We start from the raw sequence: 17,869 nt of genomic DNA, 5'->3' as shown, positions 1-17,869 counted from the left end.
GGAATGGGATATAAATAAAGTTTAAAGTAATAATGTGAAGGCGAGCCATAGTTTTCTGTAGGTTTTCTGGGCTTTGTGTTCTGGTAGAGTTTATTCCTGACATTCTGCCTGAATCTGTGGCTGACATCTCCAGAATGCAGCCACGTAGCCTGGAAAACCCACAGAAAACTAAATTTAATAGTATTAATTCATCCCAAAATTTATTTTCATTTTTGTAAAACTATGGAAATATCACATCAAAAATTAAGCAAACGAGAAAAACCTATCTGTAATATTTATTATAATGGACAAAATGTGTAAATGTTAACACAAATACAAACAGGAAAAAAAACTGGCAGATTAACATTTCCCACTTTAATGTGTTATTACTACGCCACTCAACTGCATGTTATACAAGAATAACTTAGATTAGGTGAGACATCCCCCTTATTATTTCAGGAACAGCAAGAATTTGATCTCATTGCTTGAAAAATTATCCTAGCCAGAAACTAATGAAAAGAAGTGGCAGAACATGAAAAATCTAATGGCAAGATCCATCTTGCAATTTTGGAATAAATTATAAAGTAATCTAAGGCCTGAAATGTCCCCATCCAAGTCTTTTCACTGAGAGTGTGCACTGAGCAGAAGACTTGGTTCAAGTCCCATTTCAGTGAATAAGAAAAAGAAAAGAAGAAAAAACGAAAAAACGAAAAAACACAGAGACTATCAAGTCTAGATCAGGTCCAAATCAAACTCTTGCTTTCGGAAATCTTAACCTCTCCTCATCAGCTATCACTAGGAAACCATAAAATGGCAGGGACAGCAAAAAATGAAATGCATCAAAATGTCAAAAGAACAGGTAGAGATTTGGAGTATTGCCACACTGACAAAGGTGCGCATCTGTCCAAGTAATTTCTATATTCTGATTGGCTTTGTAAAATCAGAACCACTGATGGTCCTTCTCTTCCTTGGCAAGACTGAATGAAATTTGCATATAATTGGCCCAAATCTATCCCCTCACTATGAGTAAAACAGCAATTTTGCAACTAATGGTTACAACTGACCCTGAGGCACCACCATGAGAATGACAAGGTTTTCCTTACATAACTATAAGAGAATGGCCAAATACCACAGTTATACCTCGTCTTTATCGCTCAACACACAGCTGATACCTTCAGAGAGCTGGAAGAAGCTTCTAAAAAGATCCTCATCCTAAACAATAACATATCTGGTCTGGCAACACAAGGATTTGAATTACAAATAAAAGGAAATTCACTGAAAATCTCATCACACCTGATAATGATGTGCTATTAACATGCAATACCATACACTTTTACCTGGGAATCAGAGAAAAAACACAATTATTAGTACCCCTCTTTCATTCCCCAGTATTGTTGCAGAAGCACTAAACCAGCTAATCTGAAAAGAACTGTTTCAATGGACTATTTGCTATATAATTTGTATACAAAATATTGAAAATGTGAAACTGAGGCAAAAAAAGAGTGGTACAATATTTAACACAGTATATAAATAGAGGACATACACACACACATCATTTTAATAGTTTAATAGCTATCTGAGAAATGTTTTGTATTCTTTTTTATATGTTTGGTAGTAAAATAATATATAAAAATCAATAGCTAGACTTGCAAGATACAGTCGGTCAGCTCATTGACACCCTACTCACAACACTTCTCTCTCTCTCTCTCTTTGTGTGTATTGGGGAAATCCTTGGGACCAGAGGTTGGGATTTTGGATTCTTTGGGTTTTTGGAATACCTGTATTTGCATATAAGTACATAATGAGATATATTGGAGATGGCACCCAAGTCTAAACACAACATTCATTTATGTTTCATATACATTTATGCACATAGCCTGAAGGTAATTTTATACACTGTTTTTAAAAATCTTCTCCATGAAACCAAGTTTGTGGATGCTGACCAATCAGAAAGTAAAGGCGCAATTATTCTATCTTAGCCACTTATGCAATTTTTTGGGGGTTTTGGAGTATTTTGGATTTTGAAATTCCAGATAAAGGAGACTCAACCTGTATATTCTTTTTTTTATCCCCATAGGTTTGGTAATAAAATAATATATGAAAATCAAAAGACTGTCTTGCAACATGCAGTTGATCAGCTCGTGACATCCTACTTACAATGTCTCTCTCTCTGTGTATGTGCCAGTGCATGTGTTTGCTTGTGTGTGTACTGGAGCAGCACCCAGATTTCTCAAGACAAAGGCATAAAATATAATAATCCATTAAAATACTATCCTTCATGTTTATTACTTTACCAGAATAATTCAATTTAAGAAATTTCTACTGTTCCTAGAAACATCTTAAACAGCATTTGTTTGGCATGTGTAGAAAGACTCCAAAGCCCACATTAACCACATTAACCGCCTTCTGGAAATGGCTGTTCATTTATCACAATAATTATATATGGTAACAACTATGCAAAGCGTCATTTATGCCACTCTCCTCCTATAGTGCCAGTTGTACCGTTTCCTCAGGCACTGGTAGCCAGTCAGGACTAATTAGTTTGGTGATATAGTGAGCATTGAAATTGTATAGGTTGTCCTTGTTCCCATTTGCCATGCTTCAGAGAACAAAGTGCCAACAAGTGAAGAGGAATCAGATGTTGCTTCCATAGTATACACCCCTGCCGTCTGAGCTGCTGTTTCTGCAATTCATCAGACAGAAGAATGGGATTTGCCATTTGGTAAATAGTGGAATTAGATATTCAGTCATATAAAACACCCAGAATATTGCAAAATACCTCAGCTGGAAAAGAGCTAACTGCTGTTTGAGGACAGCCTGCAGCTTGAGTGATAAAAGTCTCATGTATTTAGTATCACAAGTTCAACTCTCTGACGTGACGATCAAGATGGCAGCTGTCTCGCTTGTGTATACATGGAAATGTGTATGAAAATAAGCTGTTATGTACGCAGATTATTTTAAAACCTGGGCAGTGCAATCAGAGCTACATTTGTAATTATCACTTTCCTGTCCCAAAATGCATTTATTAATAATTTTGGTGCTGGAAATATATGCAGCAAAGGGCAACAACACTATTAAAAATAGAACGGAGATGGTAAAAACCTCCCAGAGAAAGTCTCTCCCTACTTCTCCCATCCTGAGTTTGTGAGGGTACAAGCGTGCACAGACACACTCATCTTTCCCTCTTCTCTGAAGGGATTTCCTATTTATATCTTGTCACTTGGTGGATGCTTTCAGCATCTTAAAAAATATTGCATACCATTTAGGAGGAAAATATTTTCCAGAAGAAAAAAATTCTTAGCATCCATTAGGAGCAGAGAACAGTTTGCTGTGTGAACAATTCGCTTTCGTTAAGTACCATATGGCTGCCCCTAGGAAAATGCCAACATGTTTCAACTCTACAGCTGGGCCATGGTTCCTTTTATTCATTGTGCAGATGGCTGCAATTGACACCACTGCTAAAACAGGTCTCAAGCACTTCTGTAGGATCATTAGAGTAATTAGTTATTAAATACAGTTACCACTTTTAGAATGCAGGTTTTAGTGCTTGGCATGTGAAGCACGGTATTGGGCTAGAGTGGGACTGAATGGCAAAATCTACACTGTGGATAGATGGTGAGACATTTGCAAACCTTGCTGTATTTTTGTTTAAGATGGGGAGGTTGGTTAAGAAGTGGGATGGGTAGAGGGTGGATCCCATCTCAAGAACCTCAAAAAGTGGAAGAATTTCACAAAGCTTGCTTTGTGCATTCTGATCTCAGATATGCGAGCAATCATCCAGATTTATTTCTATGACTTATATATAGGATCTGGGCATAAACTAAGTATATAATGAGGGAAGCACACTCATTATACATAACTACACTCTTATGATCAAGTGAATTCAATGAAAAAACTCGGTAGGAAATTCATATCTGGGTGTTTTTAAGTAACAATTTAGACTCCAACTGCCAGAAAGAAGAGTGCATTCACCAATGTAAGAGTATAATTATCAAAGGCTTCCTCCCTCTCACCCACTTAAGAAAAAAAAAATCTAAAATATGTATAATACACAAAAACACATTGCAACAAAAAACTTCAAATAATTAACATATTTATAACATCTTCCATATATAGCAGGAGATCTGACCTAAAGCCACAGTCTATAGCATCACTGCCGCTATATTTATTATGGGCTAAAACCAAACAAGAAGCCCAGTAATAAAATATAGCTATTGTTTGAATGTATTTTCCTCATCATCTATTGAAATGAAGTTATAACAGTTTCTTTCGAGACAGGCATTGCTTTTTGTTAAAAGGAGACAATATTTTTTAAACAACATATTCTCTGCAGTACATTACAAACTAAGATCAAACATTATTAAGCTGAAGCACCACCAGATGGCAATTGCTGTGTATTTTGCACTCAAGTATTTTCATTATTATTATTATTTATCAGTAACATTTATACCTCATCTTTCCTACACTGAACGCAGGGTGAAACTGACATAGCAATGATTTATCCACATAAGAACCCTGTAAGGTAGGTTAGGCTGAGCCAACCTGGCTAAAGGTTGCTAGACAAGTTTCATAACTCAGTGGCAACTAGAAGGTTCATCCCTCAAGTCCCAGTCCTTAAACATGGCACCATAGTCCTTCCCCTACTATCAAATATGAGCTGCATAGTGAACAAAGCCAGTTAACTATGTATAATATAGCAAGACACATTCTGCTTAACTGACAGAGAGCCCGTGTGATATAGTGGTTTGAGTACTGGACTACAACACTGGAGACCAGGGTTCAATTCCCCACTCTGTCATGAAAACCACTGCGTGACTTGGATACGTTACACTCTCTCAGCCTCAGGGGAAGGCAATGGCAAACCTCCTCTGAACAAATCTTGCCAAGAAAACCCCATGATAGAGGCTTTTGGAGTCACCATAAGTTGGAAACTACTTGAAGGCACGCAACAACAACAGATCTAAGAAAGTTTACTTACAACGTCAACAAAGGGTGCAACTCATAAATATCTAGAACATTCCCTTTCCTCTTCATTCACCACTGTCAGCCTAGTCTCTGGTACTATGCTTGCTTGGCCCTTTGGAATGTACTGCTCTGCTGAGCTATGAGGGGCAACAGAGTTGATGATCATGTTCTAAACACACAATTCCCAACTTCTGTGATCACTGCCTACCTCTGTTATTGTTTTGGACCAATGTGAGCTTATTTTCCTTTGCTTGAGAGATAGATGCTGACTGGCATATTTTGATTATGCTGGCAGAGACCTGTATTTCTGCTCTCCAGAAGGACGTCATTCTAAACAGCCTGAGATATATGCAATGACGTACAAGTAGACTTCCTAACAAACAGGCCTATCCTTGCTCTTCTTCTCCCTGCTTCTTGCTCTTCCTCAGATCAGCTCTGAATGATTTAGCGTGTACCCACACTGCAGAAATAAAGTAATTTGACATCATTTTAACTGTCATGGCTTCATCCGGTGCAATCCTGGGATTTGTAGTGAATGTCAGAGAGCTCTGGTGCCTCAACAAACTACAAATCCCCAGATTTGTGCCAATCCAGTGGTGTCAAACTGCTTTATTTTTGCAGTGTGGCTACCCCTTTGATATCATTCAAAGAGAGTATAGCTGGAGCTGCAGGCAGAAGGGGGAGTATGCCCCCCCCCCCATGGCATCAATTTCTCTGACAGGTCAGAACAATTGGATGCAATCTACTCTAATCCAAACACTGTGATTCACAGTACTGTATAATCCTAAACATGTTTACCCAGAATTAAATCTGAACTAAATGCACTGTCTTCCATGTCTGAAGATGTAGCTGCACAGGTGCAAGGTGACAATTTGTGTGAGTCACAGAGACCATGAAAAAGAAGTTAATTTCTATTTTATCTTATATCATTTTTGCGAATGATGTCATTTTGGAGTAGACAGCATGCATTTCCAAAGCTTTCATAAGCAGTGTGTTATCTGATGGACCCTATTGTCTTGGAAGGTTACATTTAATCAATAGTAAACTGAGCTCTGAAAGGTTATAACACTTAAGAAGTTGCTGCGTTCTCTTTTACAAAACACAATAAACCTAAACTCATAGTCACTGAACATTCAGATGCAATTCAAACGTGTAAAAATTGTGCATGATACAGGCCCTTCTGGAATTTATCCTTGTAATGAAGGTGTTTTCTGCACAAACATGATGGAGTGGTAAATTATGAAGCAGGACCTTCAAGAAAACACTAAAACTCCAGTGGTTGTGTTGATCTACTCTTTTTTTCTTTTAAACAGCAATGTTTATCTTCAACATCAGCAAGTCTTACGCAAATCTAATGGATTGAAAACCAAGCCACTCAAAAATACTTTGTACTACAACAGGGACAGCTGATAATAATACACCATTGGTGGGAAAATCCATTTCTCCTCCAGTTACATAGGGATTGATGCTAGAGAATTACTAGGAATTTCTTACACGTGTAGAGTATTCAGCACACCAATTCCTATAAAGCTTGGATCCAGGTTATTTGAAGGACCATATCTCCCTGTATAAGCCCACTAGGGTTTTAAGATCATCTGTAGAAACCCTCATCTCTGTTCCACCACCTTCTCAGGCTCATTTGGTGGGAACAAGGGAGAGGGTTTTCTCGGTGGCTGTTTCCACACTTTGGAACTCCCTCCTAAGAGAGGCCATGAATGGCTCTATCCTACCTGTACTTCTAGCAGCAAGTAAAAACATTTCTGTGCAGCCATGCCTTCCCAAACAAAAATTGGGCTAATAATAATAATAATAATAATAATAATAATAATAATATAATTTGTTTTATTTATATACCGCTATTCCAAAGATCATAGCGGTGAACAGCAAGTAACCTAATTAGCAAGTAAGCTAATTTGCCCCCAACAGTCTGGGTACTCATTTTAGCGACCTCTGAGGGATGCAAGCCTGAGTCAAGCTTGGGCCCTTTTGCTGGTCTTGAACTCGCAACCTTGTGGTTTTGAGTGAATGGCTGCAGTACAGGCATTTAACCATTGCACCATCATGGTGCTGGTTTTTAAAGTTTTAAGGGTATGTATATCATTTTATTTTTATTTTTTAATGCATTTAGTATTTTAACTGTTTTAATATGTACAGTTTTTAAGTGCTTTTATCTTTTTGATTGCATTTTATTCTCTTAATGAGTGGTTTTAATATTTTAATACTGCACTAGTTTAATTCTATTTTAATGTTCACTTTTGTATGTTTTTAATTGTACTGTGCTTTTAATTTGTGAACTGCTTTGTGTCTCAGTTTTGGGGGAAGTGGGATTATTATTATTCCTCAAAATATGAAAATAAGATTAAGGCTTCAGTGTTAAGTACAACTCCAGCAAATTTGCTTGAATGCAGCAAAATATGTTGAAGGCTGTATCAGAATATTCTTTATGCTGATACTAAGATGGCAACTTGGAAGGCTGGCTAGGATATTTTATCTGGAAATTCAGCTACAAATTCAAAGTTAATAAAATGTACTCATGAGATTCACTGTATCCATGTGGAATGAAGATCTAGGAAATACTGAGAACAGCCTAGGAACCACCAAGGAAGAGGCTGCAATAATGCACCTCCATGTAAATAAGTCCCAAAGTCCACAGACATTGTTGGAACTAGGCATTTGTTAGAATAAAATAATTGGTGAGCATATATCACCATCTGGAATAATGCTGAATTTATCCAGAAGGAGCAGAATCAAATGTAAACCCTGAAGTATGTCAGTTAATCTGACTGCCAAGAGTTGGTATAGCAAAGTGAATTAGAAGTCACTAGTTGAACTTTAGTATCAGCTGTTCAAAGTTAGTATCAGCCATGAACTCACAAAGTGTTCTCAGGTAAACAACTGTGAGGCTTTAATTTGCCATCTATTCCCCCTCCAAAAAACCAGCAATGATTGAGATAACAAGATTTATGAGCTGTTATATGGATTACCAAGATAATGAATATGAGGCACGCTTCAAATAGCCAAAAGTACTGTGTTACCCTTAGAGGAAAGTGCGTGTCTTTATAACTATTAGTCATACACTAGATAGTGAAATTTTTAGAAGTATTTCCCTATTCAGGGGATGTTTCAGTGCATGGGAAAAGAAAACGGAAACAAAGAGAGCATGAAGACACACTCAAAAGCATTATCTATATCAGGAACACACAAAGGTATATTCATTGTTTCTTCAGGCTGCAGAGATGCAGCAGTCAATTACACAAAATACAATATTCTTTATCTTATTACTGAAGAGAAATAAATAAAACAAAGGAATAGATTAGAAGGGAGTGAGACAGGAATATTAAAAACAGCTCAATAAATCAACTGAAGCAAAAGTGTATGTGTATATATTTTATACTCTCTCTCACACACATAAACACAGACCTTAGCTCAAGCTTCCTAGTCCCCATGGATCAAAGCTTAGCGCTCTGAGTTATGGTTTTAATTTCAAGGTCCAACCAACTCCTTGGCTATTGCCACTTTTTTATCTACTGAAACAGCAGGAAATGCAGGAACTAAATAACTTTTAAAAAATTCTTTAAATGCTATTATGGCACCTTCCTAATGTCAGTAGCAAGTTGTTAAGCTGTCATTGCACAGATGTTCATCTGCACACATACAAGAATACCAGCAAGTCCCAAAGGATGCCCTGACTTCATGTGTGGCATACATAAACATTAAAATTCTTCAATCGCCATACATTTTCTTTCTTCTCTTGCTGTGAAATACACAAGAGGAAATGGTGATTTTTTAAACAAAACATATACATGTGTATAAAAAGAAAAGATGCATCCCCCCCCCAATAAAGTAGAATAGTTTATAATAAGACACTGCGCTCTAGAGAGTACATAAGGAAATCCACACCGAAATTGTAGCAGAATACTACCTGACATTGTGGGGACAGTAATTGTTCTTGAGTAGTACAGACTGTTCAAGTAGATTTTTGTTTTTGTTTTTCAAGTGAACAGAAACAATTTTGCCATATAATTATCATCTTTACTTTCAACAATAGCTGAATGTTTCTTTTAAAATGTAGGAAGTCGAAACCCAGCAATTTAGACCAAAAGCATCTCTGCCACCAAACAATTGCTAATATTATTTCCCTCTGCCTTTAAATAAAAGTACCAATGGTCTCTGGTTGCTTTGATTTAAACAGAGCCAGCACAAGTGTTCCTCTGAAAGGTTAAACTGAAGGCAGCAGAAAAATCTAGCTTGTATTGACTGTTGGAGTCTGTTGGATAACAGCTAACTTCTCATATTTTCATACACACGGGAATATATGCAAACTATGCACAGTAACTCACATTGAAGGAAAGCTTGTTTAATCTTTCCACAAAAAGCAACAAATTGTGGTTCTAATAGTTTATCTTTTACATTAGACAAAATTAATTGCAATTTGCAGCTCATCTGATCTACATAAGGCTGATCTCACACACTGGGAGAAACTCAGCAGACTGCCAGATTGAACTTCATCTGCCCCACAGGGCCTGATGGATAGATAGACAGTATTGTAAAATGGTATTTACACACATGCAAACACACACAAAACAAGTGAAATCCAGCATGGTACAGTGGTTTGAGTGTTGGATTAGAATTATGAGAGATCAGGTTCAATCCCCACTCAGCCATGGAAGCATATTGGGGGACCTTGGGCAAGTCATACTCTCTCAGGGCAGGTCTACATTTCCCAAAATACTCTGGGCTGCTCCTAGAGTGTTCTGGTTCTGAATTTCCCCCAAATTTGTTCCTTGCCTGATCTCTTTTGCTATAGGTTTTCAGCTCTCACAGCAAATGACTGGCAGTTGCTTTCCCATGCAGCTCCTGTTTGTTGCAGAGCACTCGCACCCACAGTAAGCTAAGCAGCTCACCAGAAGCGCAACTGAAAAGGCAGCCACTGTCATTGCTGCAATATTGTATGAACAGAATACCCCCACTTCCTTTCCCCAATCTGTATCCTCACTTAGGAGACATTCCCAGTAATGCAGGACAGATTTGGGGACACATAACAAGGAAAGCAAATCTGTTCCACCAATGGCACCTTTTCTGTTGATGGAGAAAGCCAGATACAACTGTGCAGGCATTTTAACTATCTGTATAGCAATTGCTTGAAACATGCCAGACATTCCCCAAAAACAGTTATTCGAAATGTTCACAAATAAATCTGCCTTCAGAAAACTGGAATTTGCCTCTCTCTCTTTTCTGCTTAAGGTAATGGTAAGACAACTAAAGTGACTAAGTTAAAGGGAGCATATAGCTCCCCTGTTAAAACAGTGTCACTGGTTACTGGTTCATTCTGGGCACAATTCAAAGTGCTGGTCATCAAAGTGCTGCACTATGCAGCACTACACGGCTTGTGTCCAGATTTTTTGTAGGCCTCCATCTCCGCATACCAACCCACAGGGGTCCTAAGATATTCAGGGAAAGATTTTCTCTTGGTCCCACCACCATAACAGCTTTGCTTTGTGAGGATACGAGAGAGAGAGAGCCTTCTTGGTGGCTGCTCTCACCCTTTGGAACTCCTTTTCATGGGAGGCTAAGTGGCCCTCTCCCTGCTTTTTAAGCAGGCCTTTAATAGGTAACCAGGGGATCTTCTGACTGGGGTGTGTATTTTATTTTATTTTTTTTAAAAAAACCCTTTGTGTATGATAATAAAATGATTTTGTGTTTAATGTGTGTTTAATTTTAATTTTTTAAAAAAAATGTTAATTTTTTTTAGACTGAATTTCTTTGGGAGTTGCTTTGAATCCTGCCTTGGGAGAAAGGTGGTATATAAATGAAATAAATTTTTAAAACGTATTCATGGTCTGTCTGAAAACCTGTTTAGAATATAATATTTCTGAATTGGCTTACTCTGAAGGCATTATTCTCCCTCATTTTTCCTTAGTGTCACTTTCCCACAGCCAAATATATGATGTCTTTGATGTTTTTACTATACTTTTGCTGTACTACCTTAAATGACTAGGATCACACAATGAGAAAATAAGATTGCTATAATAACATCACCAAAGAAACAGAAGGGGAGGGACAAATGATGGCTACGAAACAGTATCAATGAAAAGCCAAAACAAGTTTTAAAAGGCATTTGGGAGAGAAGACTAAGGTGCATACCAGTTTTACACTAAAAATGTTTGCAAACAAATATTTCAAGCTATTTTAGATGAAGTTCTTGGGAGAGAGGACTCAGCTCGGTGACATAAACATAAAAGTAGATTTGTCAGCATTACTGTCGCTTTGTAAATTGTTCTGAGATGCACATCTAAAAATGTAGCGGATGAATATGAGAAGAAACGATTGCAATAAACAAAGCTTATATGTACAAATACACCCAGCCAGGGTTGGCTGTAGATCCCTGTCAAGTATATTTATTGCTGTTGTGTACCTTCCCAACTTTTGCTTTGTGGCAAATCCAGGCTCTCCACCATGTGAAATGGACACAAAGTCAGTTCAAACATCCAGCTAATTCATGATTAAAGGAAGCTCTGGTGTAGTGTTTGCCATGGCTAGCCATGGCCATCACTCTGCCTATAGAGGCTGATGCTGCATCGTGGAAAGAAGAGTGAAGTACTGAAGCTATTAAGATGGGAAACGAAAGCAATCAAAAGCCTCTGAAGTGTAACTTGTTGGCTTTACATTCAGACTCTCAAATCATTCTCTAGGTTCTAACCTACGGTCACAAAACACCATGGTTTGGCTCAATGATGTCTGAATTGGGCTAACACCCTTCAAAAACAACAACTCTAACTTCATCGGGCAAACAGTCAGTCCCACAGGCTGACCTCCTAGCTGAGCAGTCTACTCTAGAGAAGGAGACCTTCAAGGGCTCACAATGTGAATGTTTTAACCCAAAATGCACTTCTTCAAAGGTAAGATTCTCAAGTGTTCCCCAGACAGCAAGGACCGTTTCCTTGATGAATTAGGAAGGAAATCACAAAACCATTGAAGTTTGCTTTGTAGCACTCCCTAGACAAATGGAAAATTTAGGGAGTTTGCACAACTGGACATGCAACCCAAACAGACAGACCGGGTCTTGGTCAAGCTATTCAATGGAAACTCCAAGGACCCTCACTCCCATACTGCATTCTGCATATTACTCGCTCAAGATTTTGCAGACAAATGCTTCCAAAGGAAACCTGGCAGAAAAAGTTATCATGCGTCATCGTTATCTCCATTACAGACATTACCCTGTAGCACACCAAACCACAGTTTACTCCAGCTAACTCTTTTTTCAAAAATGTAATAAACAGAGACAAACTGCCCTAGTTTATTTAACTAAAGCAGTCATAGATTTTCCAATATTATGAAATGGCAGATTCCACTCCCTGTTGGAAATTATTCAGAAAACAGGGAGATGACAAACATAACCACACATCTGGCAAACACAGGTAAGATCTGCAGTACACAAGCTCCCTTCTGTTCCTCCTCTCTTTTTTGGATCTTAGGGCCACCTGGGATTAATATTCCCTTGGCTTTTTTTTTAAATACCAAGATATATTATTGATTAATGATAACCTTATCCAAATAGACACTGCAAACTTAATGTGAGCTGCTGCAATATCAAAGGATTTCTGGTAATAGCTATACAGACCTAATCTGCCATCCAAGTGCATGCCCTGTCTGCTGAGATAATTATATACAATAAAATTATATATGACAGTAATAGTTCCAATTTAATTTGAAGTTTGTTTAGGGCTTGAGTCTTTCCTTCTGTTTCAAACAGAGGCACAAAAAACATCATTATGTAACGAAGTCTGCAGATATCCCAGATATTACTGTTATTTGTAAATTCTGCAAATGGCCAATCGTTGTGTTATACAGTTATATCTAGAACTCTAAAAAGCTCAGCACTTGAAGAGTAAAACAACATTAGAACCACACAAAAAAGACTACTCACAAAACATATTCATAAAACCCTTTATTAAAAGTCAGTTTATATGACACACCATTGCTACTTTGTATTGAAATACTTTAACAGGTACATGGGAGATACACACACACACACACACACACACACATGGAGATAGAGAACGAGTGAGAGAGAATGTTATCAGTTTGCATGTATCTTTGTTTCACCTTGGGAATATTTTCCAACAAATCTTGAATTAATTTGTCAGTACTTAAATATTCAGTATAAAAGTCAACCTCTACAAAACTGATGCTTAATAATCAGAATACAGAAAGACATAGTAAATATTTATGACAGAGCAAAGAAATTGAGAAAATGATTAGTGGCCTTTACAATGATTCCAAACAGTTCACTATTGTTCATTTTCCTCTTAATTCTGACAGAAAGCAAATTGTTCTGTTTAATTCAACCCTAATACTGCAAAGATTTCCCACTCAGGTATTGTTTGAATTTATACATTCTTATATATGCAACAAAATCAAAATACATGTCAAAGATTTCTTGAAGGTTTCTATTGATTGTATACATTTCTAATTGTCCACTCAACACTGATGCTTTCTAATAAAGAAAAAGACCAAAAAGGCTCAACCATCTTCCTTTGTTCCTTGCGCATTTTGGGATTGATCGTTGAACCTTTCCACCCATAATCCTGTCCTGCAAGTTTTGTAATTCTACCTGCCTTATAAACACTGGAAGGATTTTTAAATGACAGTTTTAAATGATCATTGACTATTATATTTGTAATGATCATTTGTGTATATAGGTTAGCATGTTAGATGATAAATGTTGGTTAGTGAAAAATGTTCTCTGCTGAAGGCAAGATCACATTTATTTTGAGCGTGAAAAGGAAAGAGAATTCTTTTGTATTGTTTGGTACAGAAAGCTGCTCTGCTAGCCCCAGGCAGTGGAGGATATGCAGCAAGCATCACAATTCAGGACTGTATTTTCACAACTCTTGACTTCTATAACGTATCTCCAGCAGCATAGCTCTTTTTTCCTCCCTACTCCATATCCTTTGTTTTCTGTGGCTCTTAAGACTTCTCTTTGTGACTTCTCTGGCTGATTATTGTTTACACTAATATTACTACTGATAATACTGATCCAAAGCAAATTGTTGAGTTTAATTCAATCCGGACAACAGTAAAAGATTTCCTACTCAAGTAGGAATAATATTAAGAGGATGATGATGACACATATATTTATATATTGTCTAAAATGTGAGAAAAATCTTCTTTGTTTTCTAAACTCTACTTATGCCTGCCAAGTAATGTCAGTCTGTCCTGCAGACTAGTGTGTGATGGATTGCTGAGGCAAAACAAAGGGACTTAGAAACAGATTTTAAGCAAAACTGGACCCAGAGACCTTTATTTGATGTTAGGCTGCACCTGTTAATCTACATCCCACTAGCAATGTATCTCTGTACAATGGGCTGGACCCAGCAGCAGCTGGTGGCTCCAATGTCAGTGGGGTGGTAAATCCAATTTCCGTTTTAGATTGAACTTTAAAGCAGGTGCTAGACCCTATATCTCCAAAATAGGTTCATCACTTCCAACAGCCGCTTTAAAGTTCAGACTGCAACCAAGGCGGGTTCATTGTCCCTTTGACGTAGGAGCCATCAGCTGCTGCTGGCTGGCTCCCTTCTGTTAATGGAAGAGCCACTTTGGAACCAGCCAAGAGGAAGAGATGGAATTCAATAACCAAGAGAATTAACAGGTTCCATAACTAAAGGAATCAGGAGTGCAAAGGTAGTGGGGCATCAGTTTCTGCAAACTTCTTTTCCCCCTCTTCAACATCCTCAGCTCTCAGGAGTAGCTTTTAAGGGGGCATGGAGGCTGCCAGGACAAACTGGAAAAAATGACCTTCACGCAAGCCTAACTCAGTTTTCAGTAATATATTGGCACACAATTGGTGGCCCTGCAGACACTACTGGACAATAATACCCATCATTTTTCACTGTTGCTGGCTAGGGATGATGGGTGTTGCAATAAATACCAAGAGAGATAATTGTTGAATCCTGCAATTTAATAAAATCAGAGGAAAAACACAAATATAACAGATCATCTGTCAACATGCTGATTATAAAGTGAAGAACAGAAGAAACATTCTAAGAGGATGTGGGTGAATGGAGGGCACACATCCAGTTTGTTCTGGGACTGGAGTTCATATAAGTAATGGCTGCCAGACAAAGACACTTGGATTACCTCTCATGTACTTTGTCCATGCATGTATTATTTGCAGCTGGTCTCTTTAAAGAGTCTAATAATCTTTCTATAGTGCATATGGATTTGGAAAGTCAAGAGAAACAAGCAATGCATATCACTATTGTTGTTCTTATTGTTTGACCAGATGACCAAAAGCAAAAACATGAAAAGCTCCCCTCCCTGTTTGGAAATTTCCCCACTCTCCAGCTTTAAAAGGTGACACAAAATGAAAACATGTTCAATGAAAAGCTCTGGGGGCTCTAAAGTAAGGTTCCAGGCCAGAACCTTTGGCTGTGGCCATTGTGTTTTCTTGTCACACTGCTGCGCTCCAGGAGCAGGTGAGGATGATACACTTAAATCTTAATCTCTAAAGCACTCTGTGCCAGTGCTCCAGAGATCAGGATCTTAGCCAGTTTCACTTGAGTGATATTAGTGCACTGTAGCAGCAGGGAGAAAATCCTATATATGAAATCTAAGAGAGACTTAAACTTGCTGGAAAATTCAGAAAGGAGGCTAAGGGAGCCAACACAAGATGAAAGGTAATGTTACAGAAAACCATAGATGAAAAGGGTAAAAGCAGTCTCCTTTTCTTGGTAGCACTAGTATTACAATAGCCTGGAGAGAATCACATGCATTTTATTTTTTTTTAAAAAATGGGTACTATCAAATAATATTTTTCTCTTGGTTGTTTTGAACAAACAGGCTGCATGAGAAGTCACACACTCCATTTCGACACTCACATTTCCACCACAAAATGTCTATATATAAACACACTTTTTCAGATAAGAGAAGTCTGAAATATGACCAGCCAGATAATACTTAAAATTAGGAATGGTCATTAGACATCTCTTGTCATGTCACTGCAGTCTAAAGGCAATCCTGGAAAGCCAACTGGTCAGGAAAGCTGGTATTAAAACATTCCAGCGGGTCTTTATTATCATGCACAAAATGTATGACTAAAATGCATGGAGGGATTTACAATTCATCTTGCTTGATCCCACCGCAACTTTGAAAGAAAGGTCACTGTTATGCCAAATTCAGAGATCAGGAACATTCCCACGGCACCTTGCTCTCACATAAAGGGGCCTGTAGTTGAGAAAGATGTGAACCTAAGGCCTTCAATTTATAACAGACATTCATTTACTCCAACTGAGCAGTTTACAAATGCTATTCCTGAAACCATTTAGAGCTCAAAACAAACCTTTGTTTAGCAGTCTGCACTGAAGATGGGCTTTCCTCCTTGATAGTATTCTTCTGTTAAGATGCTTGTTGATGTTTCACCTGGTGCTATTTACAACTATAGTGTATGCTACTGTGACAGATCAAACGTCTACTTATGAAGTAAAAGTATTATGCACATCTAATACTCTTAGGAGTGAAAGCCGATTGAACTTTGCTCCTTGTGAGGGTTTAAGATACATCCTTAGCTACCCAATGAGCCACTGATCCAGAATATTTTTTTCAGTTCCCAGTCAACTAATGGCATTATTTCTCAGTCATACTGGCATTATTAAAGAAATGGAAATGTACAACAATCATATGCACCAATATGAAATCCAAGTATAGATTCTTACTGGATTCAAAATGGCACTATCCAAGCAGTAGAGAAAGGATACCAGTAGGCTTATTGAAACCTTAATGTTTACAAGAGTACACACAAGGAAAGGTGGTGCAAAAACAGTCAAATGCTGACAGAGCATGCTCAGTAGCCACAGAGAACTGAGGCCACAATCTTGTTGCTGCACCTTTCAGGAATAGCTGTATTGGTGCATACGGTAGCAGCAAGATGTAAAAAGACATCAAGTAAGACATTGGAGACATAGGCTGGCTTGAAATAGGCAGGTTTGGTTTTCCAGCTCATCTCACTGTTGTGTGACTGTGGGAAAAGTGTACAGTCATCCTTCCATATTTGCGGCTTTGATATTTGCGGATTTGATTATTCACGGATTTCATTAATATGTTCTCTCTAGGACTGTCTAGGTCCTCCAGTGCAACTCTGTGGTCAACTTTAACTAAAAGTTGCACTGAAAGACCATTTGTAGCTACTCCAGTGCCATTCTATGGTCAGTGTATGTTGGACATTGACCACAGAGTTGCACTGGAGGACCTAGAGATTCCTAGAGAGGTGTCCTCTCAGGTAAAAACAGTGTTTTTGTTATTTGCGGTTTTTCCATATTCATGGGGGTCTTGTTCCCCTAACCCTAGCAAATATGGAGGGACAACTGTAATTACTAGTGCAGCACACCAACACAATTCTGCCCCTGGAAGGAAAAGGGGCTATAGAATGGGGTAATCTGGAAAAGACAATGGCTGGTTGGAAGTGGCCTCCTAGTTCCAAGGATTTCTGGTTCCTTCTTAAAGGGGTGAAAGCAAAAGATAATGCTCAGAGATTACTGTTTGATTTCCTGGCCATTGGTCTGTGGAGTGCTGCAGGATTCAGTTTTGTCACTCATGATGTTTAACATTTAAATCAAAACACTGGGAGACTTCATTCAGAGTTTTGGTATGCTGACACCCAACTCCATGTCACTTTTCCATCTAACTCCAAAGAAGCTGTTTAGGTGCTAGCCAGTGCCGTCATCGTCATTATCATTATATCCCACCTCTCTGTCTCTCTCTCTCTCTCTCTCTCCAGATCGATGGATTGGATGAGAGCAAACAAGTTGAAACTTAATCCAGAAAAGACAGAGGTGTTCATGGCCAGTTGAAAGGCAGATCAGGGAAAAGGGATTCAGCCTGTATTGGATGGGATTATGCTCTTCCCCCGTCCACTGAACATTTCAGA

The 17,869-nt window shown here is 38.2% G+C and overlaps 1 protein-coding gene across 3 annotated transcripts in view; it reads right to left on the bottom strand.

The window, feature by feature from the left end:
- The window catches only part of KLHL29 (kelch like family member 29), a 477,994-nt gene that overhangs the window by 342,383 nt on the left and 117,742 nt on the right, over window positions 1–17,869 (bottom strand). The window lies entirely within an intron of this gene.

Source organism: Sceloporus occidentalis, unplaced genomic scaffold (assembly GCF_023333645.1).
Source record: "Sceloporus occidentalis isolate IW3139 unplaced genomic scaffold, rSceOcc1.0.p SCAF_12, whole genome shotgun sequence".
NCBI classification, from domain to species: Eukaryota; Metazoa; Chordata; class Lepidosauria; order Squamata; family Phrynosomatidae; genus Sceloporus; species Sceloporus occidentalis.
The sequence above is the reverse complement of the archived record's forward strand: the minus strand, read 5'-3'. Positions and strand labels throughout refer to the sequence as shown.